At 35.4% G+C, this 23,533-nt stretch overlaps 1 long non-coding RNA gene across 1 annotated transcript in view; it reads right to left on the bottom strand.

Moving 5' to 3' along the window:
* Window positions 1-424: 424 nt before the first annotated feature.
* LOC145680700 (uncharacterized) overlaps window positions 425-23,533 on the bottom strand; it is a 46,091-nt gene continuing 22,982 nt past the window's right edge. The window contains exons 2-3 of the long non-coding RNA XR_014130662.1: window positions 21,689-21,786; window positions 425-3,054 (exon numbers count right to left, since the gene is read on the bottom strand). This is a non-coding gene — a long non-coding RNA (uncharacterized LOC145680700). The remainder of the gene's footprint in view (window positions 3,055-21,688; window positions 21,787-23,533) is intronic.

The raw sequence follows: 23,533 nt of genomic DNA, 5'->3' as shown, positions 1-23,533 counted from the left end.
GGAAGTGCAGGGAATTGGCCTGCAGCGTCCTAGCATGATGGAGGGGCTGCCTCCTCTCTGCTCTCATGCTCGCAGGGAGGTTTGAGATGTTTACCTCCTGTGCTCATTGGTCGGGGGTCGCTTATTCGTCAAGTTCTTGCTAGAACTCGTTATTTCGCACGAACATAAAACATGTATCTTTTCAACCTTAAGTTTATCACAAAGAATATTGCAAATTTTACAAGATTTTAAAACAAAAATTATGGTGGATTTTCAATTAGTTATTTGATTCAATAGGAGGTAACCTCTAGAAAATTGTAAAATTAAATTTTCTCGTGTTTTAATTTTAAGTTATCATCCTGATAATCATGTAGTAGTGGCTCGTATATTGTCTTTCAAATAAGTTGTCCATAACTTATACAGAACAGCAATGAAAATCAAATAGTTAGTTTTGACAAACTTTGTTTTAATGACAAAAATTCGTGTTACATTGTTTCACACGCATGCATACATTTATATTTTTAATATTATCTGAACAAAAATTCTGTTTATGTGTTTATTAACAACAATAACAGTATTTCTTCCTTACCATTTCCCACAGACAAACTTAGCAATAACTAGACATACATTTTTCAAATGTTACTTTAGTATTAACCATGATGAAATTGTGCGGACGTGGAAGGAAATATTTCAATTTTTTTTATCGGAATCTAAATTTATAATATATATTTGTAAAAACATTTTATAACCAAAATATGATTGAAAATAATTTTCCGCATTACAAAATATATAAAGTTAATAAGGCACAATAGATTATTTTTGATCATTATTATAGTACACCTTTAAAAATATTTCATTCAACTGAAATTAATATTCTCTACATACATTTACAGTATATAAGAATAGTTTGGCTTTATTGTAAGGAAAGTAATATAACGAAACATCTATTCTTCATGAACGGAAAACTTTAACAAAGTATTTCTCATTCTAACCACTAGAATATTTGAACCACAACCATAATATTACAGTAAAAATAAGCATAGAGTAAAAATAATACAATATAAGACAGTTTTAAATCAACTTATTGTTACTATTATACGAATCAATTATTAAGACATCTAAATTTATATAAAATAGAAACAGACTATTGTTTGAAGTGATGTGCATTGTTTGGATCGAAAACTGTAGTAAGCACGCCAGATTATTCTTTGTTCTGATTGCGGCTGCAAAAAATCCTATGCAAAGTTATCTGTTTACTAAGTTCTGAATAGCATCAGGCGGATAGCTGTATAGTAGAAACAAAACATTTGGATAGAGTATAATCTTCCATAGAACTATTACATTATTATTATTAAATTGAAATTCTGATTTCTAAATTAATTTTACTTCAAAAAATTATATAATTACATACTTATGAACATTTTTTATAACTTGTACATATTTTAATATATATATATTTTTCGTATTACAACAAATAACCAGGTATCAGTTAGTGTTACATTAGTGCAATAGATGTTTCTAATTTTATCCTAATTATATTACTTACAATCTCAGTCTTTTCTTCGCAGGAATACATAATTTAAAGTTACAGGTGGAGCTTGGAATGAGAGTTTGGACCCTTTCAAATTTTAATCTAATTCAAGAACTCAGAAATTCTATTTCAAAACAAATTTATATGAAAGCGTTAGGAACCCAAACCGAGAAATGTACATAAAAATAGTTGTACTAATATCAATTGAGGCGTTAAATAGCCTATAACGACAAGGAAACAGCTGTAATTATATGTTATTGAGTGACTAAATGAATGATCTTGCTTAAGTGGAACAAATTACGATAGACTACATTTTCTTAAATTTTTTAAGCCTCTCAACTGACTAGTGCCTTTTCAGGATGGAGGAAAATACCTTCTAAGTTTCAGATAAAGGCAATACTAAAGAATACTGCAATCGTTTAGGTGTATAACTGGATCAGTAAAGTACTGATAAGATCATTGACAAAATAACTTGTTGGATGTGTATTATAAACCTATGAGTTATCGCATTAAGGCACACCATACATTTGATCAAAAGAATAATACCAAAATTAGAAAGGCTCACAGTGTGTTTTTTTCTCGGTTTTTAAGAAAAAGAAGTAAGATTTGAATCAAACTAACAACTCTTTATGTACCGTATGTTAATCCGAACTACCAGAAAGGTGCAATGATGAAGTTATAAAATCATTATTTTGGTTACAGTTTAGAAGTAAATGTCTATAAGCAAATCAAGGGCTTCATTCCGTATCGATTTGAGTCAACGTACGTCCGTTCGATTTGAGTTTTAGATTGCAATATTCAATATTACTTACTGATTTTGTGCTGATGTCCGTTATAAAAATTTTAATTTTGCGTATTGAGATACAAATCGTAGTTTGTGACCGGAAGGTCGTTTTTTTTTTTTTTTTTTTTTTTACACTCCACTAAAATATATTGTGATTCGCAAATTTAACGAATATTGATACGGAATTAGGCCCCTAGAACTACGCAGGCATTACTTAAACCTAAGTACAGACACAATTTACGTAAAAAGTACATTCTACTACCTTATTTTTGAATTCAAATATGCAATAGTGCACAAAACATACTAAGATTCTAAATATATTCTTTTTATTTTTCATAGCATGTCTGAAGCAATCATAATATTCAAGTCTTACATAACAGCGCAAAAACTAAAATATAAAATTTTAAACGCTTTATTTGTGTATAAAAAAGTATAAATTACACAAATCAAGATTACGAATCGAAAGACTATTTTGAAGATTTTATATAGATAGTGCAATAATATTACAATTTTTTCTCCTCTTTACATTGCACATTGCCACTTATTTGTTTTATATACTTACAAAAAAGAAAAATAAATCAGTGTGCCATAAAAACAGACGAAACAAAGCCTCCACTACGTAATACTTGGAAACTGATGATCACCTCTCCTGTTCATAGCTCTTCCTCTTTCAACGCTTTAATCCAGTGGATATAATTCTTCTCATCCAGATGGCATAAGAAATTCAACTCATTCTTCCTCGTTACACGTGCTGAAGTATCTGAAAAAAAAAAGCGAATTATAACAACACAACTTCTCACTACAAGCAAAAAACATTGTATAACTACTGAAGAGGAAAGGTTACAAAACTAAGATAAAATATGAGAAATAGTTATGAGTGAAAATAACAGCAAATAAATACACTCAGATTTCAGATAAACGGAGTGAGTTATATTAAAATATTACTAACAAGGAGAAGGCAGACTTTGGTAAGTGAACTTCGGGGTGATTTTTTTGCGAAGAGGTAGTGCACATTTAAAGAGTTAATATTACAAACTGGGAGAGCGCAATGGGCAAAAATAAGGGAGAAAAAACATCTTCAAAAGTTTTCTATTCGCCACATATACTGTTTGACGCGCAAATCTATCAAGTGACGATGTAGCAGAGTGAGTAAAGTGTGCAACTCATATGCAAAGGATCTCGGGTTCGATTCCCGTTCGAGTCAATTCTTGTTTTGTTTTTTGCTTAACTAATAAAGTAACCATTTGTAACTATAAATAAAATATTATTTCACCATATGTTTATAATGAATAAAACAATAGAAATTTTAAAATCACTTGTAAAATCTTTCAATGATCCATGTTAACTAGCAAGAAAATTTAATCTATTCCGTAAATACACTGATATCACGAGTTGTATTATGGTTACGACAGTCAACGGCGCCGATTTCTCTAAGTTTGGGGGATTCATTAATAAAAAATACATGTAACAATAAAAAATACATATTCATAAAAATACATGGGGCCCGTATGAGCTTGGGGCGACGGGCCCCCCGGCCACCAAAGATCGGCGCCCTTGACGACAGCCGTTGTGTAATAAATGTTCTTGACGCTTCGTGTCTACATCTGTTGACAGTGTGCGATTTACAAAGTAGTTGAGACGGCAAATCCCCTTTGCTAATACTGGATGTTGCTATAACCAAATCAGATTTCCCCTTCATTCCTCTTGTAATTCTCACACACTCAACAGATGTAGACACGAAGCTTCAAGAACATTTTTTACACAACGACTGCAGTAACAATAATATTTACGGAAGAGATTAAATTTTGTTCCTAGTTAACATGGAACATGAAAAGAATTTACAAGTGATTTAAAATTTCTATTGTTTTATTCATTACTAGCAGCGTTCACCCCGCTTCGCTGGGGTCACCCCGGAACGCAATAAACCTTGTTAATTAGATAATTTTTACTTTTTCGCTTTCAAGTGATATGATAAAAACCATAGTAGATTGCAGTAAATGTTAACATTATATCGCCTGTCATTTATGTTAACCCGCCGAGTGACACGGTCATGCGGGTTGCATATAAATACGTTTATTTTTACCTATGATGAACTAACAAAGGATTTGTACGTTATGGACACTTGAATGGTCAATTATCTCAAGACACTGGTAATTGAAAATTAAAGTGATATGATAAAAACCATCTAGGGTCCAAATCCTAATAACCCCCCAAAAATGAAAGAAATTGGTTCAGCCGTATTAGCGTGATGAGGGAACAAAGGATTTGTGCGTTCTCTTTTATATATAAGATAAACATATGGTGAATTAATATTTTACTTATAGTTACAAATGCCTATTTTATTAGTTGAAGCAAAAAACAAGAAAAAAGGTTTGACTCGAACGAGAATCGAACCCGAGACCCTTTGCACTTGAGTCGCTGATACTTCTCTCTGCCACGCCGTCACTTGATAAGTTTACGCGTCGTACGATATATGCGTCGAGTAGAAAACTTTAAGACGGTTTTTCTCCGTCATTTTTGCCCATTGCGCTCTCCCACATTAACTCTTTAAATGTGCACTACCACCTCGCAAAAAATGGCCTCGAAGTTCACTTACCAAAGTGTGCCTTCTCCTTGTAAGTTTCGCTTAAATATTGTTGGGTTAAAATATTGAATTAAAATACAACAGCAATACATTACATGTGATACACTTTAACCATATTAAGAAAACTGTAGAGTTTTCAGGCAGAGGCGAGTTTTATGTCCCACGATTATGCCGGTGAGGCTAAAGGAGAATCTAGCAGAGGTGTAATTTGAGTTAGGTATGGAGCAATTATTTCTGAATTTGAGAAATACATGTTTTTAAATCAATTTTATTCTAATATACCAATAAAAATAAAAACAGAGTATGCTGCCTCTCCCTCGCCCCCTCCTCCACAAGCAAAATCTGAAATGACGCTTCTAATTTCAATGATGAAGGCACGAATACCTTAAAAATCACCTATAACTCAGAAAAATACAGCAGAAAAGGGTTAACTTCAAACATGCAGCATAATATTAGTTTTATTGATAATGAAACTGCATTTTCAACAGATGTCTGCCATAAACACTTCATAGGATGCCTAACAAATGATGTAGTAATTTGTCCATTACTTTACACTTTAATCTTCAAATTTTGCAGAATATTTTCAGAAAATCCCGTAAGATTTTAGTCAAAACATTTCCAAACTTTAAATTAAGCAACGTGTGATGATTATAAATTAATGATATGATTTGATATACATTTGTTTCCGAAATAGAACACAGCAAGTGTTACATCCAATTATAGTGCTCATTTTTCATTATAATTGCAGCATATTTATAACTTCACTTTGAAACCTCGTAAGAGACAGTATGTTGTCATCCTGTTAGTCAGTATATTGTAGGTTACACTCATCCTGTACGTTCGTCTGTGATTTTTACGTCCCACAGTTATGCCGGTTAGGCTAAAGGAGACGGTAATGATGAGTAATGAATGAAATGGTGGAATGAAGAAAGTGGGATGAAACGGGAGAACCCCGAGGAAACCCACACACACGGTGTTTGTTCACCACAAAGTTCACTTGGCGTGGGCTGGGATCGAACCCGGAACGCCAAGCACCAGAGGTGAACGCTCTACCACTGAGCCACCGCGGCCCCATACGAAGGTTTTTGTACAATAAAAGAGTTTATGATTTTCTATTCGGTGCGCTGATTTGAAAGCTGGAGATAAGTTCGTTGCAATCTAGTTTATTAATATTTGTAAGTATTAGACTTCGAAACTATGCTATGCATAAGTGACGGAAGTCTCATAGAACGGCTTTGTCCGTCCGCCCATCTGGCAACAGGTATCAGAGCAAAAATTGTAAGAGATATCAAGATATATCAAGAGATATCAAGATTTTCTTTTAATCCATTCAGCGTCCCAAGAATAGGTTTAATCTCCTCTATTTAAACCAGTTGGCTTAAAGGGACAAGTTTTGTCGATAGATGGCACTACAGTCTTCGTATCTCCCCATGTACCAGGTATTATTTTACCATTCATGAATCGTAAATTTTCGTGAAAGATAAAAAATACATGGGAGAGATACGAAGACTGTAGCGACATCTATCGGCAAAACTTGTCCCTTTACACTAACCTTAAATTCCGGTTTCAACACTTATCACCATATAACAAAAATGATAACAGATAGTGGCAAGCTATTGTCTGCAATCGATTCAGTGTCTCAAGAGAGCATATCGTCACAACCCACAACAATGTACCAAACCCGGAAGTGGTTGAAATTTACTACTACTTCCAGTTTCAATACTAATATTTCCAGAGCATAAATAGTAAAAGATATCGAGAAGCGGCTATTTGCAACCGATTCACCGTCCCAATAATAGATTCCATCTTCTCCATTAACGCTCTATCCAAACCGGAAGTGGTAAAAATGAACCATTTCCGGTTTCAATGTTCATCACTAGAGAACAGAAATGGTAATAGATAGTGACAAGCATATTTTGCAATCGGTTCAACGTTTGAAGAGAACATACCATCACCAACTACAAGACTCTACCGAAAGGGAAGTGGTTGAAATTTACTAGTACTTCCGGTTTCAATACTTATTTCCATAGAGCAAAAACAGTAAGGAATATCAGAAACTGATCAGTCCCTCCAGGAATTGGTTTTGTCTTGACTTTTATCTATGTGTTGAAACCGAAAGTGGTGAAAATATACGTTTATTCGATTACAACACTGACCGCATAAAAGATACAAGGAGATTTTTGATATGGATTCAGTACCAATAATATTTTTCATATCTGATTTTATTACTTTTATTGCAGCCAGACGTGGACATTAATTACAACTACCGGTTTTAATGTTAATTCTCAAAAACCAAAACAAGTAAGAGACAGTGAGTAATGGCTTTTCGATATGGATTTAGCGTCCGAAGAAGAGAATATCTTTGATCTTACTTCCCTACTGCAACCAGTAGATATAGAAGTACTATTTTAAGTTTCAGTAATGAATTCACGTAATTTGGAAGTCTACTTTATTTTCACATTTTAAAACGAAACTCATTAGTTTTGTACAAAAACATCTTGTGTGATAGTCTTTGCTTATGTCATTGTCACTCAGTACTCCTGTTGAATGAGTAACAGTTTCAAATTCAAGGCAAATTGGTTTTGTTTGTTTACTTGCTAATAACGTTCCTTAGATATTTGAATTTTTTCTAGTTTTCGTTCTTCATTTGATTTTTCTTTTTTGGGGACAGGGTTGCTCAATGGTAGAACGCTTACCTCTAATGAGTGGGGTCTCTGGTTCGATCCCCGGCCAAGTTAGTTTGTGGTGAACAATATCGTGTTCCTGAGTTTTTCGGGGTAATCTCGTTTCCTCCCACATTCTCATTCCACTATCATTTACTTGTCTTACTATTTGTGTCCCTTTGCCGAAAGGGCATAATTATGGGACGTTACATTGAAAGATTTTATTCTCATTTTCAAGATGTGTAACTGGAGGAAATTACACTACGTGGTACTCAATATACATACACCGCGGTGGCTCAGTGGTAGAGCGTTCACCTCTGGTGCTTGGTGTCCCGGGTTCGATTCCTGCCTCCGCCAAGTGAACTTTGTGGTGGACAATCACCGTGTGCGTGGGTTTTCTCGGGATTCTCCCGTTTCCTCCCACCTTCTTCACTCCATTTCATTCATTATTCATGATCACCGTTTCCTTTAGCCTAACCGGCATAACCGTGAGACGTATTTCATTTCTATATACAGTAGAGCGTCGATTATCCGAACGTCGGTCAACCGAACGACCGCTTAACCGAACTGTGTACTCGCTCGCACCTGTTACTCTCCCACCCTACCGTCCATCATCCCCCTCACTCCCAAACCAAGTTTCCCACAGTAGTCGCCGCACTGAGCCGCCGCTGGCGGAACATTGCTTCTAATGGGGCCTTCATAAGGCGCTGCTGACCGGCCAAGCCGCCACTCGCTGTGTTTCAACAATCAGCACACTTCTGTCGGTTTGGCACTGGCTGTAGAATTAGCGGCAGTATCAAAGCTGTTCACAGCAAAAGCTGCGCCAGCTTAGAGTTGAGGCGTGCCGCTCCGCGCATGGCAAATAAACATGTACAGTTCGATTATCCGAACAAACCAGTTTTCCGAACACCCATGTCCCCCAATTACTTCGGATAATCGACGCTCTACTGTACATACAATTTTAATAATAATAATAATAATAATAATAATAATAATAATAATAATAATAATAATAATAATAATAATAATAAGAAGAAGAAGAAGAAGAAGAAGAAGAATTGTCCACCCACATATCTCTAATCCCATTTCACAATAGTATCTAAGGCAATTTCGTGTTAAGATTTGAAATACAGGTTCTATAGAAGAAAAGAAAATACAAACTTATTTTAATAATTTCCGCTTATGAATGAGAGTAGAGTGTTCCTAAGCACAGCTGGGTGGCCGGAATATTTTTCAATAAGAGTATCCTTGTCACTGAATATCATACAGGTAATTACATTGAAATGTTCAAACCATAGGGGTACGTTTACAAAGAAAATACGCATGAAGTGCATAAGAGGTGAAAGTCACCGAGCGGACGTAGGTCAATGGTTCGAATTCTTTTCTCACCACCGGGAGCTCTCAGGTTTGAATCCGGTAGCCGGCCATTGTGACTGAGCCAAATGGCCGGACGGTATATTTTAATATAGGCCCTGACCGACTTCCTTCCACTTCCTTTACCACTGTTGTTATCTACTTATACTACAAAAACGTTTGCCTGTGAGTAAGGATAATTCCTAATAGTTAACAATCACTCTCTGCTAACAAGGGACATCACCCAATTGTCCGGCTCCGATTTCAATGAAATTTTTGTTGCTGATAGAGGACATGTATTCATTACTTGTGATGACAGAAATTTTTGCCATCGTGCATGTTTTCTATTTTTTAATATTTTTTAAAGGTTGTGATGTGGTTAATAGAGATTACTGCAGAATTCCCTTACTACCCTTTGTAAACGGAGTATTAATGAAAGAACAACCATGTAGATACGTATAGGGCCTAGGGGGAAGTCGTATGGTACGTGTGACCTTGACGGCAGCCATCTTGAAATCCGCCATTTTGAATTAAGGTCAAGTTTTTTAAATGGGAATGGGGTAATATGATACATAATTTCGGGTTAAAATTTAATCAGAAACACAATGGTGAAGTTTGTTTTAAGATGCGCTCATTTGGTGAAAAGTTACAGGCATATTAATTGTTTATACTTACTATGTGCGTAAGTCCCTTACCTCCGCTTCTAACCCGCATATTAATGATAATAAGTGGATAAAGGTTTCGGTAATACATATTATGCGTAGAGGAAAAAGGTACGATAAGGGTATCATTGACGGCAGCCATCTTGAAATCCGCCATTTTGAATTAAAGTGAAGTTTTGAAAACTGAAAACCATAGCATGTGGCACCAAATTTAAATAGTAAATTTTCCCCAAAAGCCAATGGTATGCTTATTTTTGTTCTATAGTTAACCAGTATGAATTTATTACTCTTCTAATGTGCACGAAACGTCCATTATTCGATCTTTCATATTGGCAACACTCCTAATTTTCACCGCATGTTTTAAGATTCCAACTGGCACTTTGCAATTGTTTCCATATCTCGTGTTTTCTAAATTTATTACATTTTTTAAGAGTTGCGATTTGTCAGCTCATGAATAGTGTTGGGATAAGCATCCAGCAACCTTTCTGAATTTTGAAGACTTGCCATGTAATTATTAATTTCATAGGCAATGTAATTACTTATTTCCTATACCTGCAATTCAAAAACTCGTTTACTGATATGAATCATCGCAGAACGAAAGAACTCCAACTTTGCATTCAGGTAATACCGGAGACGTAGCTTGTAATGGATAGTAGATGAGACGAGTAATAAGTTGAAAATTCACTTCAAAAAAGGAAACGAAATATGATTGTTGTGTAAATCAATGGTCTTTTGTTTTGTTTTATATTTATTTGTTTATTGTATATTTATTTATTTATTTATTTTCTATGGCAATATTTTTGCTAGTCAGACAAAAAAGTCATTCGTTTTCTAGTGATTGTTGTCGATGGTTCATGTTTGTAAGATTTATAATCAGTATTGAGCGGGAACTCGATTAAGTTACACCTTTTTATAAATAAGTTACCTATTTTCATATTTTGTTCATGGTACAAACAATGCGTTGGGAACAGTCATATTATGTCTCTTTCATATTTTCTATCATTGCTGCTGTTCCTTTAAAGTTGTAAGGTTGTATTTATTTAAAAAAAATACTGTTTGTCGTTTGCGCAACATGTAGGCTACATTTCATGATAATTGTGAGTTCGTGTTACAGCAATTTCTTATAATTTCATTTGTATTTCTTTACATCACATAGGTCCATAGGTTCCTCATGTACTCTGGGATAAAAAAAAATAATTACACTGCCTAGGAAATTAATAATTACATGGCAAGTCTTCAAAATTCAGAAAGATTGCTGGATGCTTATCCCAACACTATTCATGAACTGACAAATCGCAACTCTTAAAAAAAATGTAATAAATTTAGAAGACATGAGCCATGGAAACAATTGCAAAGTGCCAGTTCGAATCTTCAAACATGCGATGAAAATTAGGAGTGTTGCCAATTTGAAAGATCGAATAATGGACGTTTCGTGCACATTAGAAGAGTCATAAATTCATTCATACTGGTTAACTATAGAACAAAAATAAGCATACCATTGGCTTTTGGGGAAAATTTACTATTAAAATTTGGTGCCACATGCTATGGTTTTCAGTTTTCAAAACTTCACTTTAATTCAAAATGGCGGTTTTCAAGATGGCTGCCGTCTATGATACCCTTATCGTATCACTTTTCTCTAGGCATAATATGTATTACCGAAACCTTTATCCACTTATTATCATTAGTACGCGGGTTGGAAGCGGAGGGAAGCGACTTACGCACATAGTAAGTATAAACAATTAATATGCCTATAACTTTTCACCAAATAAGCGCATCTTAAAACTAACTTCACCATTGTGTTCCTGATTAAATTCTAACCCGAAATTATGTATCATATTACCCTATTCCCATTAAAAAAACTTGACCTTAATTCAAAATGGCGGATTTCAAGATGGCTGCCGTCAAGTTCATACGTACCATACGACTTCCCCCTAGGCCCTATACGTATCTAGATGGTTGTTCTTTCATTAATACTCCGTTTACAAAGGGTAGTAAGGGAGTTCTGCAGTTATCTCTATTAACCACATCACAACCTTTAAAAATTATTTAAAAAAATAGAAAACATGCACGATGGCAAAAATTTCTGTCATCACAAGTAATGAATACATGTCCTCTATCAGCAACAAAAATTTCATTGAAATCGGAGCCGGACAATTGGGTGATGTCCCTTGTAAGTTTATTTGCCTGCCTACTTTATTTGAAAATGGATAGTGATGACACTGAACGTGAACGTGCTTTTCTATTTATTATTAAGACAACGGCCGTATTTAATGTAAATAAGGATGTACTTACACTTTAATCAAAATTAGAAACGAATTGACAGTTCAAAACGACGTGGAAATTTGTGTTGAGAAGGGAGCCTATGTCATGGGATTATTAAGATCACCGAGAGAGGGGCCACTTATAAACGTCGTGGTGGTGGTTGCAAGAGGAAGGATTCTGCGGAAGAGGGCAACAACATTACAATCTTGCCTCCTTGTAACATGTTCAGAAGTGTTTATTAATCGAGGTGAAAGGATCACAGCAGACGCCTCATGGTGCACAGTGGTACAAAATGCTAAAAACATGGCCAAAATTCAAAATCTCTTTCAAAGTGCACACAAAAATGGGTATGATGTGGGTTTTGACCTCACTGATTATGAACTTGATATCCAAATTGAAAACTTTAAAATGGCGGATCCAATATGGCGGATCAAATTTTGAAAAAAAGTAGAATAAGGTAACAAAAATTGTATACTAGCGGTTTTGACATCACTGAATACAAATTTGATATCAAAATGGAAAATTGAATATGGTGGATCCAATATGGCGAATCAAATTAATACATTGACATATATTTGTACAATTTAAAGCCTTTTGCCAGTGCCTTGTTTTCCAACATTAGGTATTTCTTCTTGATATTCCCATATCAAGAAAAAGAGCTAGCACTTCATCAATGGTATCCACGTCCGTGTGTGAAGACATTGATGTCACAGCTTCATTATTCTTGTAAGAAAGAACTCACTTATCCTTTCTATTGGGCTCTTGATATTTGTCCTTCATTCTATAAAATAAAGATGCGACGCCTGTCTTCATATCGTCACATATTTTAATACAACGACCACTCCTCGAAGAGAGGTGATGTTTCAAATTTTCAATTATGATTTGTAGATCGCTTTTCAAATGGTATTTCATCAAAACAAGTTTTTTATTATTTTTTTTTGATAATTGGATGATTTCTTTTGGAACTAAATTATTACCTTTATTCGATTCAATTTATTGTAGATCTATATATTTCTATGAATTATAAAATAATGGAAATTAAAATATGCATACATCGACTATCCTTTTCTATGTTCTACTGAAGTATCTTTTCTCCTTTTTTATTTGTTGCCTTTCACTATCTTATTTGCATGTATCTTGTAAATATCATTTTCACTTATTTTAGAATAATTTTAGCTCTGTCTTTTACTTTTTGTTTAACATTAACAAAATACTTAAATATTCTTTAACTGCAACCTTTTATTCAATCGCAACGCACAAAAAAGGCGCAGCTAAGCGCAGCTGTTTTTATCACATTCTTGTAGTAAGTTGTAGATTATGCGCTAATACAAAATTTAGCGGAATGGGGCGTCAGATATAACTTTTGAGTTCAGGTCTTAATTCACTTTGAAATAATTTCAAACATTTTTTGATATAAACATTAATGAAAATAAATAACTAGCGTATTATAAATAATATATGGTCTTAAAATCCTTTACATACCTCTCGGAACAACGCCTATTTTGATTTAAATAGATCGGAAAAGTATACAATGAACTATTTCATATGAAGCTCGAGCTATATTTCTCGCGCGCAGTAGGTATTATGAGATACACAAAAGTAGGTTCACTTTGACTTCCAATACTAGCTCTGGTATAAACAACTGGCCGTTTCCATGGGTGAAGTTTAGGAGACCAATTGTTACTGTAGCGAACCTGATACTTAAAAATAACCAGATAGCAACTTTCCATTTTCATTTTTGGCCACGTTTTAGGCATTCCTTACCACTGTGCGGTGTGACAACAAGTGAATGTGCTCCTCCAGATGTCAATTAGTTTCTTATTTTGATTCGAGTACACTTTAACAAAGTCCACAAGTATTTATTGTGTGTAAAGCACTATATAATTTAGTAACTAAGCAATATGAACACAGTATATGAACTACAAACACCACCATTTACGTTCAGGACAGTGCAATATTTAGCAATCATTACCGCCAACACATTAAAAGGTCGTACTCATATTTAGTAAACTTGAAAATAATTTTAAAGTGGAAATGGATACATGTAAAATAAGCATAGTGGGTTTGAGTGAAGTGCGATAGTCAGAAAGATTGAAATAGTGTCGGGAAATTACATAATATTCGGGTGGTGTTAAGTCCTAGACTGGTGTCGTGAAAGCATTAAGACACGAAAGAAGAAAAAACGTAACCAAAGTAGAATGCTGTAGTGACCGCTTGATGTTTGTAAAGGAAGTACAAAACCAGTACATATCGTGATAATACAAATGTATATAGGCTACTAACAACCGACCATCATGACAATGAAGTAGAAGAAATATATGGCGGGATTATAGTGACATATTGCATTAGAAATGAATGTTATACTGTTTGGATTCATGCTATATTTAAAGATTCAGGGTTTTATGAAGGCTCTGGTTAGCACACTCGGGTTTCTACGTGCGGGATCGCCGATTTAAATTTTGCTCTAAGTATGTAGAACGACTCGGATATACAACTAAGTGAAGGAACGCATCCAGTTTAGTAGTAGGTATTGTCCTTCATAACCCCAGCGTAACCTATAAGAATGCAAAGCAAATAAGAAATGAAGTGGAATGGAATGAAATCTTTCAGTTTAACGTCCCACAATTATGCCCTGAAGGCTAAGGGAGATGGATGATTAAGGCAAGTGAATGATGGAAGAATTGGTGGAATGAGAATGTGAGAGGAAACGGGAATATTCCACCACAAACTTATTTGGCCAGGGATCGAACCAGGGACTCCACGTACCAGAGATAAGCGCTCTGCCACTGAGCTGCCGTGCCCACCCTAAAGCAAATATAAATCAAATTAATGATTAAGATCCAGAGAAAGCCATTTTCACTTTCATGAGAACGAAGAAATTGAATAATGTCCCCGTCTTTATATAATATAGTAAATATACCGATATTCAAGGTGACCAGACGTCCCGCTTTAGCCGGGACAGTCCCTTATTTTCAACCGTTGTCCCGTTTTTTTCTGATTCTCAAACGGGACGCCTAAATGTCCCGTTTCTAAGCAAAAATGACCCAGGTGTCCGGTAATTATTAGTCAAAATATAAATGATCAATGCAAATTCTATCCTCTTCCGTACCAACACTCATTGGAAAGGTTCAGCTGTGCCTAGAACTTCTGAATATTCAAATGAGAATAGAGTGTTCTGTGGTTCAAGTGGGAATTCTGAGTGTTCAAGTAGTTAAAAGTATTGTTGAGTAATACTTAAGTTAGAACCACTGTGTTATCATTCTTACTTCTGTATTTTGTAAATTGAAAACACTGCTGAGTCCCAAAATGCAATGCAGAAGTCATCCCCTCCCCCCGTCGCCGATTCGTATGCGTCCCGTTTTTGAAAGTAAAAGTTCTGGTCACCTTGCCGATATTGGGATGTTCATATCTTAAGGATCGTCATTTGTTCCGTCTCTATTTTGTTACATTAAAATAAAAAATATATGTAGTGATCAAAGAATAATATATTCTAATTTCTCGTAATAATTTTTAAGTATTTAGAAAATAGTTCTTAATGAAAATAGTTTCTCTTAAGATATATTCCCCATTGTCAAAAAAATTATTTAAATCAATTATGACGTCATAGATCCTCATATGACGAACTGGGAAAGAACAAAGGCCATCTCAAAGGCATTTTTAGTTTATTGACTAATGTTTTGTCTTCGTAGAAAATTATAAAAAGATTTGGGGTTTGAAATATCTTGAGAAAAATGTAGACTCAAGATAATGAATATTTATTTACAAGTTAATAACAAATACCCAGCAAATGTCCTTACTTTTACAGTTTTCAGAATACTGGAGAACATAAGTTTTATCTGAATTTGTATTGTTCAGAATTTGACTTTACTACAGGATCCCAGTTTAATCTGATAACACTGAACCGCCATGAATCGACTTTTCAGCTAGCAGGAAATGAAATGAGTAGCTATAGCAGGAAGTGAACAAATAAGGAAATGAAGAAAGAAGACATTGGTATATTACATCATTTTTATCGGAAAGAATGACACACATTGTGTATCATCCTTTACGATTAAAAAAAAAAAAAATGTAATCCAACTCTATAGCGACAAAAATAAGGTTGCCACATATGTCAGACTTTAAAAGAGAGGCCGTATTTTGATTTCATAAAAAAATAAAAATAGAAAATGTATACTCTCTTAATGGTATAGCCAGAAAATATTCCTTAAAGAACTTCAGATCTTTAAGTTCATACAGTTGTTTATACCTCCAAAAACACAAAGGACATGTGCATATAGAAGAAAAGTCTGATAATATTAGCCAAGAAGAATTTCTCGATTTTCTCAATTCTTGTAAAGAAAATATTTACATTTGTATTTTTTTTTTTAAATAAAACGATCTATAGCGAAGTATTATGAAAATTTTCGAGCATTCCAGGAAATTATTACACCACGGACTAACAGTATAGTATCTTAATCTCAAATAAAGCATCATAATTTTTCATACCTAGAAAAAGAGAGATTTACATCAGTGTAATTTTGTTTGATCATTTATTTATTAATTTATTTATAAAAAGTAATGTGTGTCTTTTTTCTTTTTTCCCCTCGCTTCTATCAGATGTCATGTACTGTTCTTACTTGTTTATTTTACGTGAAAACGTCCAAACATTTGACGTCAATTATTATTTTGATAAGGCGATAAAGATTTTTTTTCTCATCATTATATCACATTAGCAACACACATGGAAGCCTACTTGTTAATACCACTTCCACACTTACGTGGCTTCAAAGCAAGAAAAACGAAAAATGTAAACAATAAAAGAAATAATACGCCTAATTACTTAATTTATTGGTTAATCTCGCTTTGGAAGCTTTCCGATTCTCACTAGTCAGTTTTCAATGTCAAACACATTATACGAGCAGCAGACAACATCGAGTTAAAGAGTAATCCCTTTATATTCATCCACCAAAATAAGATATTTCTAATGAAGATCAGTGTTCGTAGTTTGAGGAAAATTTCCCGAATCCTGGGAAATTTTGTAGGTAAATTTAGCAGAAATGGAAAAGGGATTTTTTCGATAAAACATGAAATTTCAGAGAAATTCTCGCGCTGACTAATTGACCAATACAAATGCTTAAGTTTTCTTTGTTCTTCAGAAATAAACCAATATAATATTAATAGTTTGTCTGTGCGTGTGTGTGTGTGTGTGTCTGTTCAACGTAGCATAATTTACTTCCTTTGTTGGATGGGTGTATTTGTAGCATTTTTTGTAAAAAAAAAAAAAAAAAAAAGAAAAGATAGAAAAATAGAAACAAGAAATAAATCAATAAAACAAATATGTTTGACACTTCCTTTAATATAATTAATCTTATCACATAACTTCTGTCATAGGAATTAGACACTGAACAAAATAGGGAAAACGTGACAAGAGGGAAATTTTGGAGTCTGTTGAGGGAAATTTTCTTAAGGAAACCTACGAACACTGATGAACATTACACTTGAATATGTATCCTAAAACATGTCTTTAGCGGAATCATATACTCAGTGTTGGAAGTGGAAAAAGGCAGAGGCGGTATCTTTTATTACGACTTTGACTCGACATACCGGCTATCTAAATGTTTCAACTTAAAATACAGTGAGGGTAACTTGTCTAAAAGATTGCATTTCTATTTATATAGTGACTGAAAACCATTGGAGAGCTTCTCTGTGGTTACAGGGAGGACATGGAGAGACTTTGATCCCCTACCAACAGCTTGCTGAAAAAAAAATATCCCCTTATGTTGTATTATAAAGAATGTTCAAGAACCAAATTCTTATATTAACAATTTCCTGCGAGAAAACTCACGGACTCCCCACTCGACTGAGGAATGTTCCATACCCCCAGAAGATCCGCCCCGACTGCAGACAATCTCTAAATTCGCCCATGCTCAAAACACAATTATTGCATTAAAGCAAGAACACACACACATCACAAAGAAACAATTCAATATGGCACATCAAAATATAAACTTGATGGACTTCTTTGAAAACAGTATTTTAAAAACAAACGATAGGAAAAAGATAACAGAAAGGTCGATGTTGTCAACTTAGAAATTATTTCTACATCAGAAATAAAATCTTTTTACGTGCAAAGCTATTCATTAATTACTGTGTATAAAAAAGGATTTATTAAAGATATTTTAGCATCTGCTCTCCAGTGATTGTATGACTTGATCACTTAAAAACCAGAGCCGGTATAGTATACCACCGCATACAGTCTCACTTCGACAACTGCAAATAACATTCCGTCACATAAACTGATCCATTTCCATCTGAACAACTTGCAAAGAGCAACATCTGTTAAACAGAGTTTCACGAAGTAACAAAACGCTACGCAAACATATTAGTCTCTATGCTGTTGAATACCAGAGTGAAGGTTTTGGAATGGGCAAAATGCTGCCGAAAAATAAATCGGTTTTGGAAAGGTCCTTCCCATGTAAATTTTAGCATAGTAGAGTCTCAAAACAATGGCTCTGTGGTAGGACGGGCTACTGTTGATGTTATTAAACGTTATGCACAGTAGCCTCCTCCATAACCTTACATCACAAACGAAAACTCTTCTAAATAGAGCGTTAGTGTAATTTTTGAAATTTTAAGTTTGCTTGCCTATTTTCCAGATTTTTAATGCCTAAACATCCGGTCTCTAATGATGAGAAATGAATGAAATGGTGGAGTGAAGAAAGTGGGAGGAAACGGGAGAATCCGAGGAAACCACGCACACACAGAGAGAAAGAGAATTCCCGTATATATGTATGTAAGCTAAAGTATGCATCGATGGAAAACGCCAAACTATCGACTAGATAGAAATGGTATTTCAGTGGTTTTCTCTTTCTCATCTACGGCTCTTATTCCCATTATTATCAGTACGCAAGACTGAACTAGAATACGATACTTATTGACCATGCCCTATTGTTCAATAGCATTCAACTGAGAATCACCTGATCAATAAAACCGTGAAGACGTTATCATTCTTCTTCAGTCCTTCATTCTTCTTTCTCCAAGTAAAAAATAAAATTTTACTCAAACACCTGGCGATCTGTTGCTGCTTGTAAGTTTTAAACTGCCATCACCCCATCAGTTATTGCAGGTAACACGAACCAATGTATAAAGGACAAAGGTACATTTTCTCCGTTGAAAAGGCAGAGGAAGTTTTTCATAGTCACTGAGACATTAAAAATGGAGTGATCTATTGCCACATATTTCACATATACTGACACACTGCCGCCGTTCGGCCTGATTTAATAGACTGGTTCCGTTAAATCATCCAGCTTGTAGTTTCTCAGTTATTGGACATCTTCTGTCCTCGTGCATCAGTACACCTGTTAATGATGCCCCTCAATCTTTGGAACTTTTGAAGTTTGTAAGCCCTTATTGCTAAAGTGAGATATACCCACTGCGCGAACAGACCGAAGTACTTAGTGCCTACCAGTTAACTTATTGGTCGAGACAACCTTGCTAGTGATTAAAGACCTTCCATGCTCTGCAGGAATTGTGCCCGAGCGTTGTAAGGCAAGCTCACCCCCCACCAGTGCAAGCACCAGCTTCTGAATACCACGGTTTGACCACAGCCCGACAGAGTCTAACCCAATCCGGAAACCCCAGACGAACTCGAGGAGGCTTAATCCCGGACCTGCCTACAACTATGGTTCAATGGCTACTGCCTTCTGTGTAGAGGAACAGGGAACGTCAAAATATTCCCGTATATCATCCCGGACCAAGTGGTACGTACATGTTAGTCATCTTAGAGAGATTCCTGAATTCCACTGGGATCGGAAACCTTTACCTAGATGCCTAAGAACGGCATCTTTCCCCAGTCGCTGTTCTGTCCCCCTTAAGGCAGCAGATTGATATTCCTCTCCTGGTAGGAACGTCCAAGGAATTTCGGACTTCCTCTAATTACGGTAGAGGTACACCATACATTACCAGTCAATGAATGATGTAGGCTATCTACCTCTAAAGACATGGCTATTTGGGAGAGGGTGGCTCCTCTGGCAGGTTTCGTCCATACAACATGGAATTTCCTCTCTTTTACGTGTTAAGGTACCACGTGCACATTGAGACATCTAATATCTCCTCCCGGACTCAATGGTACGTGTAAGTCCCCATTTCGGAGAGAAACCGTGACCACTGCTCTCTCCCGGTAACGCCGCCTACATGTACTACTTCCTTTTTTCGTGTTAAGGTACGACGCACATTACCAGACCCAATCGCACATGTTAATTGCCCATTTGGGAGTCCAATTTCCTGTTGTCCCCTAGTAGGGTTGGTCATAGAGACAAAAATGGGTTCAGTCATATAGTTCCCATATTTTTGATATGCTGGCCGTATAGTACTTGTCTTAGTGCAATATGTATGAACACCAACCTCAAATAATGTTAGTTTTCAATACAGTGTTCATAGTCCAATCAATATGACTGTGTCTGGACGGATGCAGCCTATCGCTGTTCATGCTTCGGATTTCTTCCCTTCCGTTCTTCTTATCTTTAAACCTTTCTAACCCATTGGATTGGCCTAAGATGTCCTGTCTATTTGCCAAGTTTCAAAGTCAATCTCTTTGTAACAGCATTAAGTAGCCTATAAGCAAGGACGATACTTTATTTTCTCATATGCATCTGTGTTTGGACGTGTGTGTGCCAGAACGAAATGTAGATACGCTTTATCAGTACGTGATTATGGTAACATATTCCACATACCAATAAAACAATCTAAATAGATATATTATGAATCACTTTTCATGCATGGTGTCCTTGAGCAAACATATTGAACATTCGATAAAGTGATTACGTCTGCACATCGTTAAGACATTAACTATATTAGCGGTGTTTTCAGATAAGAACAAATATTTCTATTTAATTCGATGGTGTCATGAAAAATATTTAACAATGATATGTATTATTATCTTGGCCACACCCATCTTCCTTGGAATTAACTGCGCAGCACAGACAGTAATTATTACTTAGCATTTTTTCCGTCGGGGAAAAACTTCACAAGTATTGCACTAAACTTTAAGCAGGTATGTTATCAGAGGTTTCTTATCTCTCCTCGTGATAAGTAACAAGTACAAAATTATTTTCTGTCAATAAGTCGTAGATTAGACAGCATATGACTAAATGTATCCTGAAAAGCAATTTTGAACTCCCTGCTAATTGCTATTCTTCCTCCGCACATGTCCCGATTTCAATCCCCTGTAAGAATACAAAATAAGCCTTGGAAAAAAATATTGGCTCCAATCAGACTTTTATTTAAAAAAAAGTCTTGGGAGGGAGGAGGAAACAAAATATAAGGAGACTATACTGAGACACTATTTGCTAAAGAACGTATCCTACACAAAAGTGACATGTAATCAGGGGCGGCTTTAGAATTTTAATTTTGAGCTGGCCCGCTGCTTCGCTTATATACACACTGGATTGGTTCATGACAGTGCGAAATTACTTTTACAGTAGTGGTTGATGCTATTTGTTAAATAATTATCTATCACTAATATAAATAGTGGAAAATATATTTACTCTTTATTGTACCTTTTAGCGTTTATATATTTAAATTTTTTTTTGGGTAGGTCCGTACCTACCCGGCCTACCCGCTAAAGGCGCCACTGCATGTAATCGCATTTATGTTGGAGGGCAGTTAGTTGGGAGGAGGGTTAGTTCCCCAGGAAGTATGCCTGGAAGAAACACTGAATCACAGTTAAGTCCCGTCTCATGTAACCCCGGTGCTGAAAAATGACAAACTTTAATTACTGTATTAGTTTATATTCTATAAATCTATAAATTTCTATAGTACTAGAAAAAGGTATTACTACGTCATGCAAAGATACTGCGTTACATAATATAAAGCCAAATTATGTTTACTTACTCTCTGATTAACCAGGTATTACTTGTCAGATTATTACAAGCGGGAAATTGATAGTTTCTCATCCATCATGTTGAGAATTCTAATGATTGTGAGCTACTCTGCAAGTAAAGAATGAAAAAATAATAAAATTAAAAACATGATCAGTTATGTCTTACGTGTTAAAATGCAATTTATTCCAGCTGCTACTGAATTTTATTATAACAATTGTATGCCAATCTCATTAATATACTCCGTTTTAATCCATTTTTTTTTATACATATGTATGTATCTCTGTTACAAAGATTGTTCCGCGTATGTGTTACCAAATTGCACTTACCAAATAGTTAAGAAAATCCATGGTGCCAGGTGCGCCAGTGCTCGATATGTCTCTCTTGGTTCCGAATGATGGCCCAGCAACGCAATTTCTACCGAAGAGGGTTCCGTTGAAGAACAATTGGAGAGATCTTATTCCATTCCTCTTTCACAACTTTCCAGAGTAAACTCCCAATTATCACATGTCTTTTGCCCGAAATCCTTGTACGCAGTACAAATTCACAGAAGTCCATTGAACTTGCCTCTGAAAACTTTCGCAGGTATCCTGTTGAAAGATATGGGCAGTATTCAGTGGCCTTCATATCTTGATAGAATGCGAGAGACCATCTTTAGGTGTGCATTGAAGTTTTCTTGATGGATGCTCAACATGTTGATGTCTCCATATATTCCTGATAGCTCCTGCTCGTAGATAGGCCTTAGATCATCTTCTGGTACTACTGTGAGTTTATTTTGAAGTTGTTCTTCACCCTGTGAATCTTCAGTTTGCCTCAGTGACAGTAGCCAGCAACCACCATGAACTCTTTAGGGAAAGCCTCTTTGCATGTCGGGCTCATTTTGTAAAGCGCTCCACGCCTTTGTCTCTGTACCTACGTGCATGATGGTTCTTGGTTTGCAGATAGCACTCGTACAACTTCCTGGCGTTGTACTTCGGTTCCCGTCGATGGACATCGGTAATCCTTAACACCTTCGCAAGATTCAGTCGTTGGTGCAAGTTGCGGCTAACAATTCTCAAAGACATTTAAACGATTTGTCATCTGCCTTTGTTGGGTCGAGGCTCTCTTGCATAGCCATTCTGCACAGTTTCGCATGCATGCTTGAGGTAACTTACGCGTTCTCTTCCCCGATGTTAAAGAACCAAGGAAGGAAATTATACAGTTATTTTTGTTGTAAAATGTATGTAAACTAATGCCATATTTATTTACTGACTTGATTTATTTTTATTATACAGTGAAACCTCTGAATAACCGACACTGATTCAATCACGATTATTTGTCCGTATATACGTATATGGGAGGTGTCCGTTACAGAAATGTTACACAAATTTAGATTATTGCAGCTCATGCGGTACCGTAATTCATTGCAGTATAAAGTATACTATAAAGGTTATGATATATACTAATATCGGAGTCTGTACTCAAGTGTTCGAATTATTGATGGGATGAAGTTAAAATACCCTCTGTAAAGAAGCAAAAGGGGTCTATATACTACGTGAGTGTACGACGTTGAATTGATGTTAAGGAAAAGATCCAAGCTTCAAGGAACAGAAGAATTGATTTGTCAGGGAATTGAAAAAGTTTCGCATAGAATTCTTGGTCATACAATACGACTAACTGGTTCTCCACGACTCTTTTTACTCATTGAAGGTTTTCTAGATTTCCCACTAAGAAACAATTTATTGTCGACAGAAAATAATTTCAGGCCCAGCTTGCAACTCTACAAGGCTTATGACAAGGTTATTTTGTAGGGAAGGGGTTTTCTGTCTATTTTACTGCAGCACAGGTTTATTCTCGAATTGTGGAAAGTTCTTTTTTG

The sequence above is a fragment of the Thermobia domestica genome, chromosome 3 (genome assembly GCF_964235325.1).
Source record: "Thermobia domestica chromosome 3, izTheDome1.hap1.1, whole genome shotgun sequence".
NCBI classification, from domain to species: domain Eukaryota; kingdom Metazoa; phylum Arthropoda; class Insecta; order Zygentoma; family Lepismatidae; genus Thermobia; species Thermobia domestica.
This window is presented reverse-complemented; position numbering and strand designations above follow the sequence as displayed.